Source organism: Peromyscus maniculatus, chromosome X, assembly GCF_049852395.1.
Source record: "Peromyscus maniculatus bairdii isolate BWxNUB_F1_BW_parent chromosome X, HU_Pman_BW_mat_3.1, whole genome shotgun sequence".
In the NCBI taxonomy this organism is placed as follows: domain Eukaryota; kingdom Metazoa; phylum Chordata; class Mammalia; order Rodentia; family Cricetidae; genus Peromyscus; species Peromyscus maniculatus.
The window spans coordinates 34,612,782-34,633,088 of NC_134875.1; the positions used below are offsets into that span (position 1 = coordinate 34,612,782).

Genomic DNA, 20,307 nt, shown 5'->3' on the forward strand with positions numbered 1-20,307 from the left:
ATTGGTGAAACAGACCATCATGTTGGGGAAGGCATGGTAGTAAGAGCATGAGGCCAATCTTTGACATTGCACCAGTAGTCAGGAAGCAGAGAATAAACAGGAAGTGAAGCCAGGCTAAAAAACCTCAAAACCTGGCATCAGTGACATACTCCTTCCACAAGGCTATACCTCCTAATGGTTACATATCCTCTCCAGTCATTGCCACCAACTGGTGATCAAGCATACAAACACCTGAGCTTATGGTAGACATTTCACATCCAAACTCCAATATTACATTTCTGTTCTTAAAACCTCTGGGGTCCTGAAATGTCCTCAAGTTTTTCTTCCAATCTTTTTATGCAGTCATTTATGCTGCATTGATATATTATTTTTTGAGACAGGGTCTCACTGTGTTCTATAGGTAACCTAGAACTCACTATGTAGACCAGGCTGGAGTTGAACTCACAGATATCTGTCTGTCTTCTATGTACTGAGACTAAAGGTGTGATCCACCACACCTGGCTTATACTATGGTAATATTTGGGTTAATCACAGAGTGTAGAGACAACATTGGTCTTGTAAGATTATAATGGAGCTGAAAATTCCTATCGTATAGAGTTTTGGTCATAGCTTGCCTGTTTTTTGATACCTAAATATTTGCCATTGTGTCACAATTGTGTATATTATCCAGTGAAGCAACATGCTGTATAGGTTTTTCAGTCTAGGAAAATCATGTACCAAAGTTATATGATATAAAGCAGGATATCTGCCACCTGTGGCTGTTCTATACTATGGCAAAATATTAACAGCTCATTCCTCAGGAGGCAACCTTATCATTAGATGATAAATGACTCTGTATAGCTCGGTTCTTATTTTATAGAAATGAGAAAAGCCTCAAGCAATTATTTAGATTAATACCATAACTAAAATTGGTCAAATGCAAGAACAACTGATCATTTGGTACCTAGCCACAAGATAAATATGCAATATAACCCCAAGCTAAAGTTTAAGGGCATATCACAGAAGAGGGAGTAGGAAGGTAAGAGTCAGAGGACCAAGGTGGGACATCTGCTGTTATATGCCATCTTCTATATATGCTAAGAGAGCTGAACCCAGGAAATCACAATAATATGGTTATCTAAATAAGACCTAAAATAATGGCAGTATCAATTGGTATGCCAACATAAATTAGCAAATTCTTACAAGGCTTTACCCTAAGAAGAAGAACTGTAGATAATTAATGGTTGCTGGGAAAGGGAGAAACAATCTCCAGAGATGAGCCCATTGATATTAGCCCCTTACAGGTTATCCAATCTTAAGAAGTCAGGCATTAACACATATGAGCAGCACTAAATGATCTCAGCAGGACATTAATTTGAGAATTAGGATAGAGAAGGGAGGAACTGGAAAAAGAAAAAGGAGGGATGTTTTAAATGTAGCAATACAGTGTGAAATTTTCAAAAAATGAAAAAATAATGAGAACATTAATGAAATATTTATTGTGCTCATATTATATACTTAGAATCATGTCAGGTAGAAAATATAAACACACAAGCTGTATTATTAAAAGTTTTATAAATTTATAAGAGAAAAGAAAGAAATAGTAATGTATGGTTCCCAATGAAGACAATGAACCATTGTACAAATAATTCTTGAAGTATATTAAAACTTTCCCATTTCTACGTGCATTTTCTAACAACTGTATACCTGAGGTCACACCTGAAATCCACAGGCTCTTTGTTCAGCCCCCAGTCACAATTCCTTTCTGTAACTTCACCAAACAAAAGCATATTTCTCAGTCATCAGCATTTTATTATAATAAAATTTTTGTCACAGGATGGGAAAATCTGTGATGTATCAAAGAAAGAGATAATTTGAAACTACATTAATGAAGTAGATAAAAATGAGTGAGTAATAGCTAAGTAATGTCCTTCTAAAATTTAAGTGGTTTCTAAACCCTTGCTCTTAATGAATTTGAAGAAAAACCTAACTGAATTGCCGGCTAACAAATCATTCAAAATTGTTTTGGGTGATAAATCAGTATATGATTCTTGGCATATAACTCAAAATATATCCAAAAAGTTAAAAAACATTGAAAGTAAGATTCACTTTATTTTCATCTAATTGTGCATGGTAACACATGATATTCTGTGCTTAAATTTTAGAAATGAAAGAAAATTAGGAAAATTATAAAGCTTGTCTCATTCTAAAATATAAATTCACCCACTCACAAGCATTAATACTGTTGAAAAATATGTATCATTTTAAGAGATATACTCCCAATCACATTTTATCTTTTATTTATTTGTCAAAATTGATGTGATTTTGTTTGAATAGTCTAAAACTAGTGATTATTCATTGCACTGATATTCATTGCATGTAATAAATAATCAGTATATTTTATGTCCTGTAGTGGGTAGCCATTCCAGCTTGGATCTGGAAACTCCAACCCCCATTGAGACTCTGGCAACTGTCACGCCTACGAGGCGGGGTGAGGGGAGGTGCTGGAAACCTAGGAGCGGGATGGGCAAGCGCTCGCTCTGGGCGCGCGCTCTGCGCCTGGACCCTGGACAGTGGAGGTTGACTGTGCAGAGCTCCAGAGAACACCGCTGGATTGCTATACGCCTTCCCCAGACCCCCGCGACCTATTCATTCTTTCATTTGTAAGTCATCCACTAAATAAATCTTCCTTTTAACTACGTGGAGTGGCCTTTATAATTTTCCCCAATAATGTCCCTTTTCACTAAATTAAGTTCAGATATTGTAGGAAACTTAGAATTGGAAAATCAGCTAGCAGAGGGAAAATAATGTTTATATTCATATATATATGTATATATATATATATATATATGTACATATACATGTATGTAAATACCTACACATACACACACACACACACATTATATATAGCCACAAAACAACACACATCATGATATCATGATGCTACTTCTATAAAGTGTTTTTAGATGTGTGCACTCACACATATAAAATAATCTGGAAAACTAGTCAGTAAAGATCATGCTTGTTTAATCATTTTAGTTCTATACATTTAATGCTTTTCTTTAATACAGTCTTTTCCCTTCTTAGCTAATGAGAATGTATCACTTTTTTCTCATTTGTTTTTTTTGAACTTAATCTAAATAAGTTAATACACATTTTACAATTCCAGAAAAAGAGAAATAAGATGCAAACAGTGTCTGTCTCTAGATTATAATACTATGAATTGTTTTATGTCTTCCTTGCCACTCATTTATGGCTTTTTAAAATCAGTGTATGATATTTGGTTCATCAAAATATAAATTTTGAAATATGAAGTCACTTATCCTGAGACTTGTGTAATTATATGAAACCAAATTTGAAGGACACACTTCAATATTATCATGTGGTAATTTGAGGTTTATTTCTGAGAGAGTGGTTTAGGTTAAATATTTTTTCAATTACCCCATATATATGACCATTTTATCACCTAAACCACAAAGATTCCAAGAAAATTCTGGTTGATGGAAGAGCTGAAGCCTCTAACCACAAACACAAACCAAAAAAAATCCTCTTTTCTTTGAAAATCTTTTTCTTTGATAATTCCTTTTTTTATTTGAGAACTCCTTTTTTTTTCCTTTATGAAAGGTCTGAAGAGCTAGAACAATGTATTTATAGGTGCTTTATTCTTTTATTTAAAATGCAGAAAAGATGGGAGAAAGAGTCTATATGTTGTGCTAAAACTTTGTACTATAAAAGAAAGTAGAAACAGTAAAAATCTAATAAAGTAGTCTAGGAAACAAATATGAAGCCAGAGAGCAGGAGCTCTAGAAGTATACATACTCTTCCTGTCCAAAACCTACCTTAGTATATTAACTCCATAATTACATATTCTGAACTTCTATAATCATAGATTTTACTTCACTGTCCATTTCCTTACTTGTCTAAAGGGAATAATAATAGCAACTACCACTTAGGGTAGGACTAAAGTCAAGAATCTTCCAAAGAATGCTAGCTAATAATAATATTTTATAAATATGCAGTTGTTTTATAAATATGCTATAGTGAATTGATTACTTGTGTGACTCTGGTCAAATTAAATACATTATAATACATTCAACTTTTCACCAGTAAAATTGTCAAATAAAATATTCCGCTGTGTATTGGTGAAATTATTAAGGCCACTTCATGTAGTTAAAAGGGAGGTTTATTTTGTGGGGTAACTTACAAGTGACTGGATAGTTTACAGAGTCTAGGAAAGGCGTGGTGCAGTCCAGCAGTGTTCTCTGGAGAACTCTGCTTGGTCTACCTCCAGAGTCCAGGGTCCAGGAACCAAGAGAGCGGGCGCATCCAGATCTCGGGTCTTCAGGGTCCTCTCTTGGCCCCACCTTGTAGGCGTGACAGTTACCGAAGCCTCAATGGGGCTTCGAACTTCCAGATCAAAGCTGGAATAGCTACCCACTACATCTGTGGCCTTATAGGAATTAAAAGAAATAATGTATGGAACAAGGTTACAACAACATAAAAAAAGTGTGACCTGAAGGTATACAGCACTGGATTGATTCAATTCTCCATTCTGTCTTTCTTCCTCAGTAGAATGGCCTGTATAGGCTACATCACTGCACTTCACTGGGCTCTGGGTTCAGCCAATGGGGAGCATCTGCAGAAGATGAAAGTGGAAAACATAGTAAAGTTATTTACTTTTCTGGGTTCCTCTTAAGAGAAAGGAACTACTGTGATAGCAGTTAGCTTCTCTTAAACATACCTTTTCTTAGGTTCCATGAATTCATTCCCTCCTTTTTTCTCTTTAATAGTAAAGGAAATAATGTCAACATCCAATAGGACTTATGCTAACTCCTGTGGGTCCCATGAAAAATTATTTTGTGAATAACCCCCACATTAATTATTGTATTATAAATGTTCCATTTGTTTTCTGTTGAGATCTTGCCTGACCATGGCTCTTAATAAAGCTTATTGTTTCATAAGCGTAATTTTAAAGATATTTCTGCTAATGAAATTTAAACATTTAGAAGGGTTTAAAATCAGTATGCATCTTTGTTGGGACAAAAAAAGAGGCATTCATAGATGCCAAATCTGAATCAATTTATGGTGGACAGGTGATGAAACGTAGAAATAACTGTATTCTACAGAGCAGTTATCCAACAGACTGCAGGAATCAGTGGTTAACTTGCTAAGATTTGTCTGTAGTAAGGAATCTCTATTGCAGAGAAATAACTACTAACATCCAGAGCATATTACTACAGGGACATATGAGAATTATGTCCTTGTTAGCAAAAAGAGAAATTTCAGTAAGTTGCTTCATCACACACACACACACACAAATAAAATAAAATAATAAAATAAAATAAAATAAAATAAAATAAAAATTAGGTGGGGAAGCTTAATTCTACATGCTCTGGTCATCCAAAAATTTTATTACTGCTCTGTGGAAATGCTTTTGTTATTTTCATCCTTGCTCAAGTAACACTTGAGTACACAGAGTGGGTTACATAATAACCCACCCAGAGATTCTGATATGTTCACTGATAGTTTCAAAGTAAGAAACATCTCATATTTTGTTCTTGATATCGTACCAAGATGCTGTAATAGCTTATATCAGATGTCTATTTTCATATGTTACTTAGCTACTAACATCTTAAAATACACAAATAATTAATAAACTCAAATATTCCAATTATCTTATTTATAAAAATAGGTTGGTTGAGTGGACAAAACTTGCCAATATCCATCTTGTGAAGCTAGAACACATGCATCTCAAAAAATATACACATTTTCCTCTTATGCAATGTGACAAATGGTAGACTTTAATAATTACAGTACTGCGTGTGGCCAAGTAGATTTAATGCTGCATACAAAGTCTCAAATCCTCTAAGGCTCCTAACTGAGGTAACTGCAATCAGCAACCAGCTCTTGTGGATAGGGAACAATTTGGTGATTTTACCCTGATTGATGCATTTCCGGCCTATACTAAGAGCCAGGAATTGGTGTAAGTAGATGTCTGAATAGGAAAAATTTGACAGAAAAGTGTGCATGCCAGGAAAAAATGAATTAGCACAAAGTGTGCATGGGGAGCATCTGAAAGGCAACATTAAAGGGGAGCAGAAAGCTGAACTCCTTCGACATTTGTGCACATTAAATGAATATTAATTAGGCACACTTTTGGCAAATTGCCTCTTGTAACCACTGCCATCTGGAATCATAAATGCAACCCTAAGCCCAAACAAAGACTAATACACTGTATGATTCAAAGCACAGAACCCACAGTTAGCAGCATTCTCTTTAATGTATGGTTTACAAGAAAGAAGTATATTTAAAATCATTCTTACAGTACAGCTAAGTATATTATTATAGAAAATTAAACTTCTAGATAACTTTTTCCTGCTAAGATAACAAGGTGCCTACAAACTCAATAAGCCAACAGGAAAGTATGCATCAATTCAACTTGAAATATAGAATGTAGCAGAATGGAAATATCACATTTACTTGCTAGTTATTAAATATATTTTTATGGATCCTTTAATAGGAGGACTCTACATGTTTTTATTTCTTGGATTTTGCTATCCAAATGCTTCATTGGTTCGACGACACTTCTTAACTGTAATTAAACTATATCCCAAATCATACCATACCTGGAAATTGAACTATTCATGCTGTAAATTGAATTTCTCAAAGTGAATCTTTTCTAAATAATGCACATTAACATAAAAAACTGTCTAAATGAAATGAGGTCATTTCTATTTCTCAAAGAAAGCTTGATTTGCAACTCCATCAACTCCAATAAGACATTTCAAGTAAGTTGAAGCAAGATGAACTCAAGACCCATGAAAATTAAAATTCAGTTCTTTCTTAAAGGTGATATGTATTCTCTATGTGAATTTTACTTTAGAATTACACATAGGTATCTTCTCATTCATAAATCAAAGAACTGTGGACAAGACAAATCAAAGAAAATGAGTATGTGAAACAGTCTCTATTAAATCTGCTTAGACATGAGAAAAATACACTAATACTATTTGTGTACACTATATTGATGATATTTGATATTATTAAAAGTTCTAGCTCAATTTAGAAATAGGAATACAAATAATGAGTTATGGACTTAGTCGAGAAAGTAAACTAGAAGCAGACCCACAAATCCCATATTCATGAATCACACTCATGCATATACAACAAAATGTGTCTCCAAACTGTTGGAGTTGGCCCTTGAATTACTTATTAAAAATAAATAAGAAAATAAATGAATAATTACATGTGAATAAGAAGAAAATGTAATATGGGGGTTACAGAAACAGAACAAAAGGATCTAATATAGGAACTAAAAGGAAATAAGAAAAATCTCAATTGTCTTTTAAAAGAAATAACAGGCAGAAGTTTACCAAAAAAAAAAAAAAAAAACCCAAATAATACATAATCAGAGGTTTTGGCAAGCTATGGGACTGCCTGATGTTTATAGCCCCTAATACTAAGGAAATTGAGTGATCTAAAAAGAAAACCTTGTAGTACTACTCTCCTTTGATTACCCCCCCCCCAATAATCTTTTGGGAGAATAATTGAAATTTTGATCATCTCGGTCTTAGGATAGGGAAAGGATTCCCATAAGAAACCAAAATACCCATATACATACCATAGAGTTTGGAACCTGAATTTAAACTACACATAAAACTGAGAGTACTAAAGTCTGGAATTAATATGGATTGTGAAACTGTGTGTGGAATATATCGTTTCAACAAATAAAATAACAATTCTCATAGTTCTCTCAGGTTTAGCCTACTTGACATACACAAAATTGTTTCCAATTGATTTGTCCTGTGTTCTTCCTTCTCACTGTAAAACAATCAGCTGTACCATCTAGACAAGAATTACTTTTCTTTTTCTGTAACCAAAACACTAATACGTTACTCCCCTCACACAGAGAGCTATTTCTCTATTTCTAATTTGTTTTTAGTAAGTAATTAAATTTTCAATCATTAGATATCTTAACATCTAATGAAAGCTAGCAAGTTCTATAAACCATTCATAATAGTATCCTCAAGATAAACAGTTTATAATCCTTAGAAATGGTTTCTCTTAATGCAGTTTTCATGTTTATTAACAGGTCCATATATAATTCTCTGTTTGTAGAAAAAGATGTCAAATTCTCTATACTGTATAAAAATGATGTATCAATGTGCATATACTTAAAACTTATAGTCATCAATTAATGTTTAGTTCCCACCTGTAAAGGTTCTTGGGAAAGTAACATTGGTAGATTTTGGTCTTGTCTGGCTTCCTGTTTCACAGTGGAATCTCTCACCTCTCTTTATACACTCTTACCATGATGTCACTTTCTAAGTTGTACTATAGCTAAAAGACACGTGTCAAACATGTCATAATGTGATAGAAAGGAAACTACAGAACTCTACAAAGTAAATATATTTTCTTTATAAGTAAAATATGCAGCTTTACATAGTTTTATGAGAAGATTCCAAATTAACTAATACAAAGGTGACATGTGATGGATAAAATAAAATGACAAATTTATATTCCAAAGAAATAAAAATTAGATTTCAAGGGTAAGTATCTTTGTTTTCTAAGACAAAGAAGAACACAGATAAGAAGTCCAGCTAAGGAAAAAAAAAACAAAACTTCTTCAACAAATAGAGCTGGCATAACTGGATGTCAACATGCAGAAGATTGCAAACAGATCCATATCTGTCACCATGCACAAAACCCAAGTCCAAGTGGATCAAAGACCTCAACATAAATCCCGTTATTCTGAAAATGATAGAAGAGAAAGTAGGAAGTAGTCTTGAACGCATTGGCATAGGAGATCACTTCCTAAATATAACACCAGTAGCACAGACACTGAGAGAAACAATTAATAAATGGGACCTCTTGAAACTGAGAAGCTTTTGTAGAGCAAAGGACATGGTCAATACGACAAAAGGACAGCCTACAGAATGGGAAAAGATCTTCACCAACCGCACATCTGACAGAGGGATGATATCCAGAATATATGAAGAACTCAAGAAATTAGACATCAAAATGCCCAACAGTCCAATTAAGAAATGGGCTATAGAGCTAAACAGAGAATTCTCAACAGAGGAAGCTCAAATAGCTGAAACATCCCTAATCATCAGGGAAATGCAAATCAAAACGATTCTGAGATATCTTTCTTATTGTATATAGAAAACACTATCTTGAACCAGACATCATGGTCTAGCCTTCACAACCATTCCAACTGTTCTGTGATGTTTCCTGAGACTTAGCTATAGATCTTGTATTGTAATTAACAATAGGGCCTGGGTACCCCAGGACATTTACTCTCCATATTTTGATTGTCCCCATATGCTACAAAAAAAGCAACATTGTTTGTTTTCTAGATTGATGAGTTCAGGGTGTTGTCACATAAAATGATGGTTATATCTGGGCTCAGCATAGAAAGTTCTGAAAAATAACTCAAAATGCCTTGCCCATAGGCCTAACTTTTATTAATATGGTATTTGTCTTCTTTTCACCGTTAGAATAGGATAATAGCTTTTTAAAAAGGTTAAGAAATCTGTTTGCATTTTTATCAATTATTTATTTATGCTTTACATTTGCCTGTCAGGAGTCTTTTGAAATACCATATATTCAGGATCCCAATTTTCAAATATTTTATGAATGAACAGTTTTGTTCATCTGGTACACACCACATAGTAATGATCACAATTCTCATTTATTCTTATTAATATTATCCATTTTGTAAATTCTTTCAAATTTGAGACCTAATCCTTATACACATAAAAGTTTAGCATTATTGGAAGCTTGGGTAATCAGTTTTAGGTTTGTTGTTTTTTGTTTGTTTGTTTGTTTTGTTTTGATATTTTTGTTTGTTTAAGATTGTCTTTTTACATTGAATTGGGGCTTTCAAAAACAAAATGAAGTGCTAAGAAGGTTATGTAAGCTTGGGTTCAGTAATATTTTCACAGTGATCTTTCATTGCATGGAAATTTTCCTGAAGCTAGGGCAGGGGTAACCAGAACCTAATGTAAAATTCAAATAATTCTATAACAATTCCCAAACTGTGTCCATCACTCAAGTTATGGGTTTGGCACTGAGATGTCACTAGACCAACTTAGTAAATTGTTCTCTATCACCAAGAAAAACAGACTAAGAAAAAGAAAACACAAATGTATATGGCTATCCAAAATCTAAAATCAAATATGTCCTGCAGTAACTACCACTAACTCTAACTGCCATCGTTACATTAAAAGGTACAATCCCTGCTACTAACTCATTAGCCAACACAAACTCTAAATGTCATGTACTCTCATGGCATAAACTAATCCTGGATTCCAAAGAAGGGACATCAGGAAGCTCAATTCAAAAAACAGCAAGTCGCAATCCAAGGAACTCATTCACAACCCTGGGTGCTCTTTGAAGATAACAGTGTGGACATCAAAAGGGAAGAGCAGGGCTGCATTCCTCAAAGGTCACTAAGATTTATCAAAAGTGCATTCAAGGTTCCTTTGTGGTTGCTAAAAACTGTCCAAAGACAATTTTTTCACAATTTTAAAATCCTAATTAGCTTTTATTTGGGGATTCTAAAATTGGGCTACATCTTGTCCTATTTTTTTTTTTAAAGAAGTAATTTCGTTAGCTGAGGAGGTTGACTTTATAGACAGAAAATGTTAAAGTGAAGCAGAAAGGGGAGAACAAGAACATTCTTCATGAATTTTAGTTTGTTTATGAAAACTGGCTGCTTTCAGAGATCACTTGTATTACCTGGCATCTAGCACAAGAAGCTTTCTGGTTTGATTTAGTCTTTTGGGGCCCAGTGCAGGACACTAGCCAAAACAATGGCTTTCCATAAGCTTCACACAACATACTGCAGAAAATGTCACATTTGTGTTTGTGTATAGGAACACTCAATATAGCATAATTCTAAAATAAAATTTGTGAAAAAGAACAGTCCATCAATACAATTTTACATATATCACTATTTTCTATGTCCTTGGAATCATCAATAAGCATAATTTTAAAATATTTAATGTAAATGACACATAACAGAGACATGTATTGCTCCTCTATAATCACTCCATTCAACAAAAAATTTAAATTTATAGTAGTTGGGCTGATGAGGTGGCTCAGTGGATAAAGTTGCTTGTCACTGTCAACCACAGCTCTCATCTTAAAGGAATAAGAAACAGTTCATTCTGGAGCCATTTAGAGTAACCAGGGCCAGGAAAGATAGATTTAGGATATTCAATGTTCCAATGTGGAAGCAGTTTCACAATGTTTTTCTAGTTTTACAGAACAGAGAAAGTCATACATCAAGGAAATTTTAAAATATATTACTTGGTATATCAGAGAGGCAGGTACATCAAGATGGGGGAAGCTTTTCTATAGACTCAAGATGCTATCTGATAGAATTCTTAGTTTTTGGATTGGTAGAATCCAGTTGACTATTAATTTAATAGACACTAAAACATTTTTATCTACTGTCACAAGACGTTAGTTCCAACACAGAGTGAGGTGGAGCAAGGAACAGCTGTCCAAGTTAAGGTCATTAGGCTCTAGACCTGCAACAATGCAATCATTCCACTGAACTGAAAATCTAACCAGCCAACCAGTCTCTGCAGATGCAGCTTCCTTTCAGGGGTTTTTCGTCACAGCCAGAGGAAGTTTCTTTCCAGTAGTTTTCCTTCACACCACATAAGCCTGACAACCTGAGTTGATCCCTGGAACTCACAGAAAGGTGGCTAGAGATAACTGATTCACAAAATTGCTCTCTAACCTCAACACATTAGGCATGCAACATACTCCTTCATACACATCAAACAATATACAATAACAATAATAATAACAGCAAATATAAATATTTTAAATAGAAATAATAAAAGCATGATTGATGATAGAATAGGCAAATTTTCATAGTGGAGCCATGTGTTGTATATGTTTTATATATATATATATACATATATATATATATATATACACATATTAGTGTATACTTACCAACATGTGGATATTATGTACAATATTTCGAGTGACATTATTAGGAACAAGTACAATTGCTTCATTTTTTTTCTATTTTCCTGTGTCATACCAAAGAGAAGATATTAATGAAATGATAACATTATAATAACCTTAGCCTTAATAAATAGCTTATATTCCAAATCTTGTAGATATCTGGATACATTCAATGCACAATCTCACGTGTGCAGACTGACTTAGATAGGGAGTCATACTGGCCAGATGGTTCTATCTTACAATTTGACTATTTGTTTTAAAGTCCTGTAACTAACTTGTTTATTCAGTCCTAATACATGACAAAGTGTAATATTGGGGGACATGAAAGAATATGATAAAAAATACTATGTGAAATTCTCAAAGAATAGATAAATTTTAAAAAACTATAATGCATAGCTATAGTGTTTTGATAAAAAAGAAACTACATAGTGAAAATTACTAGTGAGTGCTCAGTAAATATTTGTTAGCCATATTATTTTATTCCTTTAATAATTACTAATACTTCTCATACCAGACACTTTATGAAGTGTCACTTCATTGTTATAATATTTTTATGATTTTATTGATGCCTATGGGTAGGTATAGATTCATGGCATATGGTCCTTAGAATAGATCAGAAATAAAACATAACCAATTACAGATCTCCTAACTCCAGGGTATACTGTGCTAATGTAGCATTTGATCTTTTGAAAGAACACTCATAATACTAGCACAAATATATTCCTATGAATGGTGCACACAAAGTAAATAGCCCCACAAAGTAGATCATTATTATATATTTCTTTACTCCATTCCCAGACTCTGAATTATCACAACATATGAAACTTATCTTTAATTTGACAACTCCCTGAACAGTATTAGAAAAGTTTCATTTGTGAAGAAACTATGTATCACTGAAAGCTTAAACAAACTGGTAACAAGTTAGTGTTACTTGGGAAAATAAGGGCTCAAGTTCTTAGTTGTTTTTTTTTTTTTTTTTTTTTTTGAGACAGGTTTTCTCTGTGTAGCTTTGTGCCTTTCCTGGATCTCACTCTGTAGACCAGACTGGCCTTGAACTCACAAAGATCCACCTGGCTCAGCCTCCCCAGTGCTGGGATTAAAGGCGTGTGCCACCACTGCCCACCAAACTTTTTTCTTTTCTTTTTTAAATAAAAAAAATTATATTCTTCCTGGGGAAAGGAGCAGAGGCTTTATGATAAATCTTTATAGATTTTGTAGACTACTGTCCTCAGAACATATGTTGTGCGGCAATTCTGTCTCATTGAAAATGCCATCCTGGAGGAAAGCTCATTAAAACTCAGGAAGTTATAAAGAAGACTCATTAAGACTGCAAAAGTAAATAAATCATAAGTCTTAGGAAGTCCCTGAAACTTAATAGATTCATAATGCCCCTAACTCCTAAAGGGTTTGTGAGAGTAGATTTTGTGATATAGTAAGTTGTATGCAACTCTTGCAAAGATTTCAGGGTTCCAGATTTCATGAGTTGTCACTAACACTGGGGTGGAATTTTAATAATTAAGCTGCCTTCAAGTCCTCTAAATATACACCTGTACTGATATAGGTAACCACAATACAGTCATCAGTTGAACAAGATTAACTCTGATGATAAAATTACTTTGGTTGGCTCTCTATCTGGGGTGAGTAGATATTTGTTGATTTTCCATAAGAATAATGTCACATCATAGAATAACAGAGAGAGTACCATCTTAATCAAAGCAGTTGTAATCACCCACAAGAGATTCCCAACAAGATTGGGTCTTAAGATTCCCTCAGAGAAGGACATGGTGGATAGAATCACTGAATCCTTACCAGAAATTTCAGCTGCTCCCTCCCTCCTCCATGTCTCTACTTAGCTGTAAGTGATTTTGCCCCTCCTGTAAGTGGTCTCAGGAGGTGTAAGCACATAGAAGGAGTGAAAAAACAACTGTAGGGAAGTCTTCATCATACATGGTGAGGTCACTACTTTTGATGCAGTGTGTAGGCTACCCATATTACTATAGGAAATCCTTCACTCATGCATCCGTATGGAAATCCAATAAAATCATTGGTTCACCAAGCTACACTTGGACAGAATTGTTTCTTTGGTCTGTCATTGATACTGTACCTTGGATGAATACATGTTTTCTCATGTTTCCCAATGAAATATTTATTCATCATCAGTGGGTTTGAATTGTCTGATTTAAGTAAAATGAATGGATGTTCTTGAGGTCATTGCTTTGTTCAGCAAGGAATACAAGTTGCTATGGTTTCAAATCAAGCATTTCTTTAGGATATAGAATACAACAAGCAGGAAATCAACAAAATGGCAGGTTTCAACATCTATTATACATTATACAATCACAATGGCACCATTTTCTTATATAAGGAGTATAGTTGTTACAAGGGTACCAAGTCTATCTCCAAGCCTTCCAAGTGGTAGTCAGTGTTCACTGCTTTAGAACAGAATGAAATTTCAAAAGATCAAAACACTAGATTTGAACCTGAGCTATAAATTATGTAGTCTATGATCATATATAGCTAAGGCAAGTACTAGGAATTTTATAAAATTACTTAGTGAATGAAACTGAATAATTTTGAAAATAGCTTCATGTGGAGACACTGAAATGCCAACCATGAAGAATCTCACCATATGTGTGTGTGAATGCATATATATATATACATATATATATGTGTGTATATATGTACATACCTTAGTATATATACCATATATATTTTTATAAATACATATTAAATATATAATATAACATACATACACACATATTTTGCAGTTCATGAGGAAGTGGATAATTAAAGTTGTTTCCCACAAACTCCTTTACTCTGGACACTTTTTAGAGAGGTCACAAACCTTCAGTTAGACTGAGGAGCTGAATTTGTAAACCATGATAACATCCAAGTTCAACATATTGCTGTCATCAGACTTATGTTTATATGCTAAACTTACATGTCCATATTAACAAGTATGGCTTATTATCTTATTGACACAAGCACTTATGAAATTCATTTATGAACACAAAAGCCATCAATATCTGTATAACAGTATTTAATTCAAATTTCATCTCCCAACTGTTCATTTTATTCTTTCTTACTCTGACATTAAGGCTGCACTAGCATAAAATCATAATGTTCTCTCCATGCTCATAAGAGACCAGGTAGGAAAAATGCTTCAAACTTTCCAAACATATAATTATATGATGTATATTTTCTGTCTTCCAAAATCCAACAACTGCTTCTCCATTTCCAAGTAAACTATTGTTTGATTTGAGAGGAAATGTTGTGGGCAGAAATATATGTCTACAGAAACTATTGTGGTTTATCTTTTGCCACAATTTTGTCTCATTTTCATTACCAAATTTTTATGACTATTTTGATCAGTAACTAAGTAAACATGGTCCTTTTGCTAAACTTTTTTTCTATGTAGAACTGTAATAAATTCCTTTTATAAACAAAATTTTAACTGAAAAGCCACAGTAGGTGGAAAGGAGAAAGGATATTACTTTGTAAAATCCAGTGAACATCTACAATAGTTTTACAGCACATTTAACCACTGTAGGGTTTTATATCTTTACCTGCCTTCCATTTCTTAGTTGCTCCTTACAAATTTGACAGTTATGAAATCAGACTTGACCTCAAACTCAGTCTTGAGTTTGAGTGCCAGGAAAAGCAAAAGTCCTAATTTTTATCTCAATATTACAGTTTTAATTGTATAAAAAAAAGTTGTTTAGAACAAAATGCCCAAAAAATGAGGAGAGGAAAAACAGAAAAATAAGCAGCAATATTTAATTATATATAACAGTTGTTCATTGTGATACCTCAGTAAAACCCCCCACTCTATTCCCTACAGACAAAGAGAAGCTTAAACTAGGATTCCTAAGTGTAGATAAGAACTTAGACCCCTTTTCCCCAGGTGGCTGTATCTGCTACAGGGACTTTGGAAAACAGTCAGGATATTTGACCAAAAGACTAAAAAGGGAGGCGGGTTAAAGTAAATTATATGATCTGTGCCTTTAAGAACTAGCCTCACAAAGAAAGGGGAGCGCTCCTTCCAACCTCCCTGCTGTGAGTGAGAAATTTGGAAGAGCCTCCCTGGAGACTTGTAAACTTAGGAAACACCTTACTTTTGCATTCTGTACCTAAAGTCTCCAGTGGTGGCTTTGGGGACTGTGATCTAGGCCAGGCCAGTTTCAAGTCCCCAGAAATGATGGCGCCAGCCCCAGGAACAAAAGAACAGAGTCAGGATGTCTGATGGTAACCAATAAACCACAAGATGCCCCTCTCCAGAGATAACAAGACCAGACCCCGGAGATGAGTTGTAAAACTCCTGACAGGGCAAACAGATAAGATAAAATAAGATAAATTCCAGGCCCGGGAAAAACTTGACCAATCAAGGATGGACCCGTACTAACCCCCTCCCCTCTAAGAAATTTTATGGGTTTTGCCTATAAAAACTAACTTCCCCAAGAAAGAGGCACTCCTCCCTGCCTCACTGTATTGGGTGTAGGAATGAGTCCCTGTCTAGACTTGTATCTGCAGAATAAACCTTGCTGTTGCATTCTGGACATCCAAGGTCTACGGTGGTCTCTTTGGGGGGTCACAATCTGGGCATAACATTCATTATATGGAAGGTATTTTTAGGATGGTATCTAGGATGCACTTGCTCTGTTGGGGGGGTGTCTCTTCAATAATTAAATTGACCTAGACCAACACTACCAAAAATAAGAGTATTATGTAAAGGGGACACATTTACAATTTTGCTATTTGTAAAGACAGTAAAGCAAAAGAAAATATTATCAAAGAGTACATGCACATCGTACATAACTTCCATGGAACTACTAATGGTGTCAATGCAAGGTGCCTATTTTTCCGTAACTGTACTATACCACCTACTAACAAAGAAAAAATGAGATTGAAAATAATGGTACTGAAGTGAATTGTTTGAAGCCAGTGCCCCATACATGGGGAAAGTGCATTTAGTTCAGCAGCAATACAGCACAGTGTGAAGATATTGTGTTTAGACACAGATACTCTAGAACAGAATGATGTACAAGGCAAGTCAAGATAAAAAAAAACATAGTACACTGTTAAATAACCTTGAAACATACACAGACTTCAGTCTTTAGAGAGAGAGAGATTCATCTCATTGTACAAGGAAAGGGGAAGGATGTGTCTGGTCTTGTTTCTCTTGAGGTTCTAATATTATCAAAGAAACTTCTGAAGAAGCTTCCCCATGGAAACCTTAGAAAGTTATGAGAATTAGACCTAGAGGAGAACAAACAGGAGTCCTTGCCCAATGAGATTGCTTACCTCAACGATTTACAGAAATTAGTCTTCACAAAAAACCAGTTGACCACTCTTCCCAGAGGCATTGGTCAACTCACCAACCTCACACACCTTGGCCTTGGAAAGAACCTGCTAACTCACCTTCCTGAGGAAATTGGTACACTGGAAAACAAAGAAGATCTGCATTTGAATGACAACACCAATCTTCACAGCCTCCCCTTTGAACTGTCTCTCTGCAGCAAGCTATCAGTCATGAGCACTGAGAACTATCCATTCAGTCACCTCCCACCTCAAAGTGTTGCTGGAGGGCCTTCATTCATTATTCAGTTTTTAAAGATGCAGGGTCCATATAGTGCCATGGTCTGATGTAAACTGCTGGTCACACACACTGTTCAAAAATAGACTGCCATTAATGTTTCATATCTATATCTGTATCTGTGGATATTGATCTATGGCAGATTTATAAAGACTGCATTATGTGTTTCTGCTAATAGAGGAATCATAGCCATTTAGATTTTTTTAATTCTGTAAAGAAAAAGGCTTATATAAGTTTTCTTTGCTAAATTTAATGGATGGTTTTCTGTTATATAATCTGGTATGCCAGTTTGTTTAAAAATCTTCCAATAAATTATGAAGTCATTAAATTTAAGGGATAAAGTAATATAGTTAGATATGTGTTTCTTTTAGGAAATGTGGGCCAAAAATTTTGTTGCAACTTTTCATATACATTTCCCCTTAAAATGGTCAGATTTTTATAATAGCATAAGGTAGACTTTTTCTTTAACTTATTTTGAAATTTGAAATTTAAATTTTATATATTTTTTACAATCAGAGTGAATCACTGGATTATTTTGATTTGCTCTGTTTTAATCATTCAGATACAGAGTTTATATTCTCTGTTAAATAATTTGCATCAGTTAGTTTAACTATTATAAGATACTTTGTTGAAAGTGCTGGCAAACAGAAATATACATTTAAAAATCAAAATTTCCATTACTTTTATTTCTTTAATGAACTGTAAAGTAAATATCTGGAGTGAATCTTTGGGGGGGGGTGTACTGAGACCTTTCCTAGAATAAGTATGTTTACTTTGGGGGAGTAGAAATCTGTGGTGAAAGGTTTTCTTTTCTTTTCCATTCCTGTAAGTTGCAGATCCACAAAAATTTAATGGAAATTTGGCAAATAAATTATATACAAACTCACATTCTATATACGTATATACAATGTTATATAGATATGTATTATTTACATCATAAATTACAATAAGTAACTTTTGCTAAAGTTTTAGTATAATTTAGACTAGACAAACCATGGGAGCATCTCCATAATTGTCTCCACTTGTTTATAGGGAAGCAGTATAAGTGCTAGAAGTTCTGATCACTACTTTTCTCACACATTTCTTTATATTTACAAAAGGTAATTAGCCTTTTTTCTGCTTCAATTTTTCAACTTTGAGGAAGATTATGCTAAAAATAAGAGTAGTAATAGAATTTATTGAGCCTTGACACATGTCACGTTTTACTTTAATCTTTTAACATTGTTATGGTATTAATACAATGAGGGTATAGTGAGAATTAAATTACAATACCACTAAAGTATACAAAATAATAGCTGCAGATAAATGCTAAATACATTTTTATTACAAATTCAATTAACATTTATTATTTATTAAGTATATGGCAAGCACTATGCTCCTTCCTGGGAAAATATGATTTAAAAATACAGTTCAATGCTTCAGAGAATTATATTGGGAGACGAATGTGCTTACAGAAAAAGTCATTTTTCTCTTGGATAGTTTTCCTGTTGTCATGTCCAATTCAGAAGTGACAGTTTTTGTTTTATCTTATTATACTTTATTTTGTTGTATTTGTAAAACATGAACGAATGAATGAATGAATGAACAAATGAATGTGAATGAATGAATGAATGAAAACGTAGCCACCAGGGTGAAGATTACCAACTGAACTGTTACTTATACCTACTGGGAGAGAGAAAAACAATTTTCTCCAGTGGAAACTGGTATATCAACCACTCCAGGACAGGCCTCATGTTGAGGAGTGTTTGACCAACATATAATGGAGTTTTGTTGTTTCTCTGATTTTAGTTGATTACAGTTTGGTGGCTTGTTTTTATTTTGTCTTTATGGGCATCTTTTTACTTTGTTTCCTTACTTTTGCTTTGTTTTGGGAGGGGGTATTGTTATATTGAAAGTTTTGTTTATTTTTTTCAGAAGGAACTTAAAGTTGGGTGGGTAGGAAAACAGAGTATCTGGAAGGACTTGTGGGAGGGGAAGAATATGATCAATATATATTCAAACTTAAAAGTTGTTTTAAATAACAAATTTCAGATTTCTAAAATTGGAAGTGAATATAAAGGAGGGCAGTATAAGGAGGATCAGATAAATGAATGTTTTACTGGCTATGACAATAATTCCCAGCCTTCCTGGTCCCAGGAACTCTTTAGGGATGCCTTACATTTATAAAAAAAAATTGAAGACACAGAAAATATTTTATTTGGCTATATCAATTGATTTTTTGATATCAAAATTGTAATTACAATATGTTTTTCCTTAAAAATTAAAAACAAAGAATACTAGAACATATCAATACACTTTTATATCTTCTAGAAAACTTATTGTATACTGATAAAATATGAAAGCAGAAATGTTTCCCATATTAGAGAAAATAACTGACTTTTCTAGAAAAGAAGTATTAATGGTAATAGTTTGACTATATGAAGGTACACTGAACATTTCTATTTGGGTTACAAATAAAAATGAATCCAATATTCACCTTCAGCAAATGTCTATGAAAATAATCAAATATCTCTATGAAAATTATGTGTGTGTGTGTGTGTGTGTGTGTGTGTGTGTGTGTATAGTTTACAAAAGGTCGACTTTTTTGGCTTCAATTTTTTTGAACTTGTGGAAGAACATGATAAAATTAAGAGAAGTAACAGGATTTATTGAGCCTTGACACATGTCAGGTTCTACTTTAATCTTTTAACATTAACATGCGAAAGATTTATTCGATCTGAAGTAAAACCAGAGTATTAAATGTG

The 20,307-nt window shown here is 33.9% G+C and overlaps 1 pseudogene across 1 annotated transcript in view; it reads left to right on the plus strand.

The window, feature by feature from the left end:
• The window catches only part of LOC143271049 (uncharacterized), an 83,635-nt pseudogene extending 66,022 nt beyond the window's left edge, over positions 1-17,613 (plus strand). The window contains exon 4 of the transcript XR_013048322.1: positions 17,074-17,613. The product of XR_013048322.1 is annotated as an uncharacterized LOC143271049 (transcript). The remainder of the gene's footprint in view (positions 1-17,073) is intronic.
• The last annotated feature ends 2,694 nt before the right edge of the window (positions 17,614-20,307 follow it).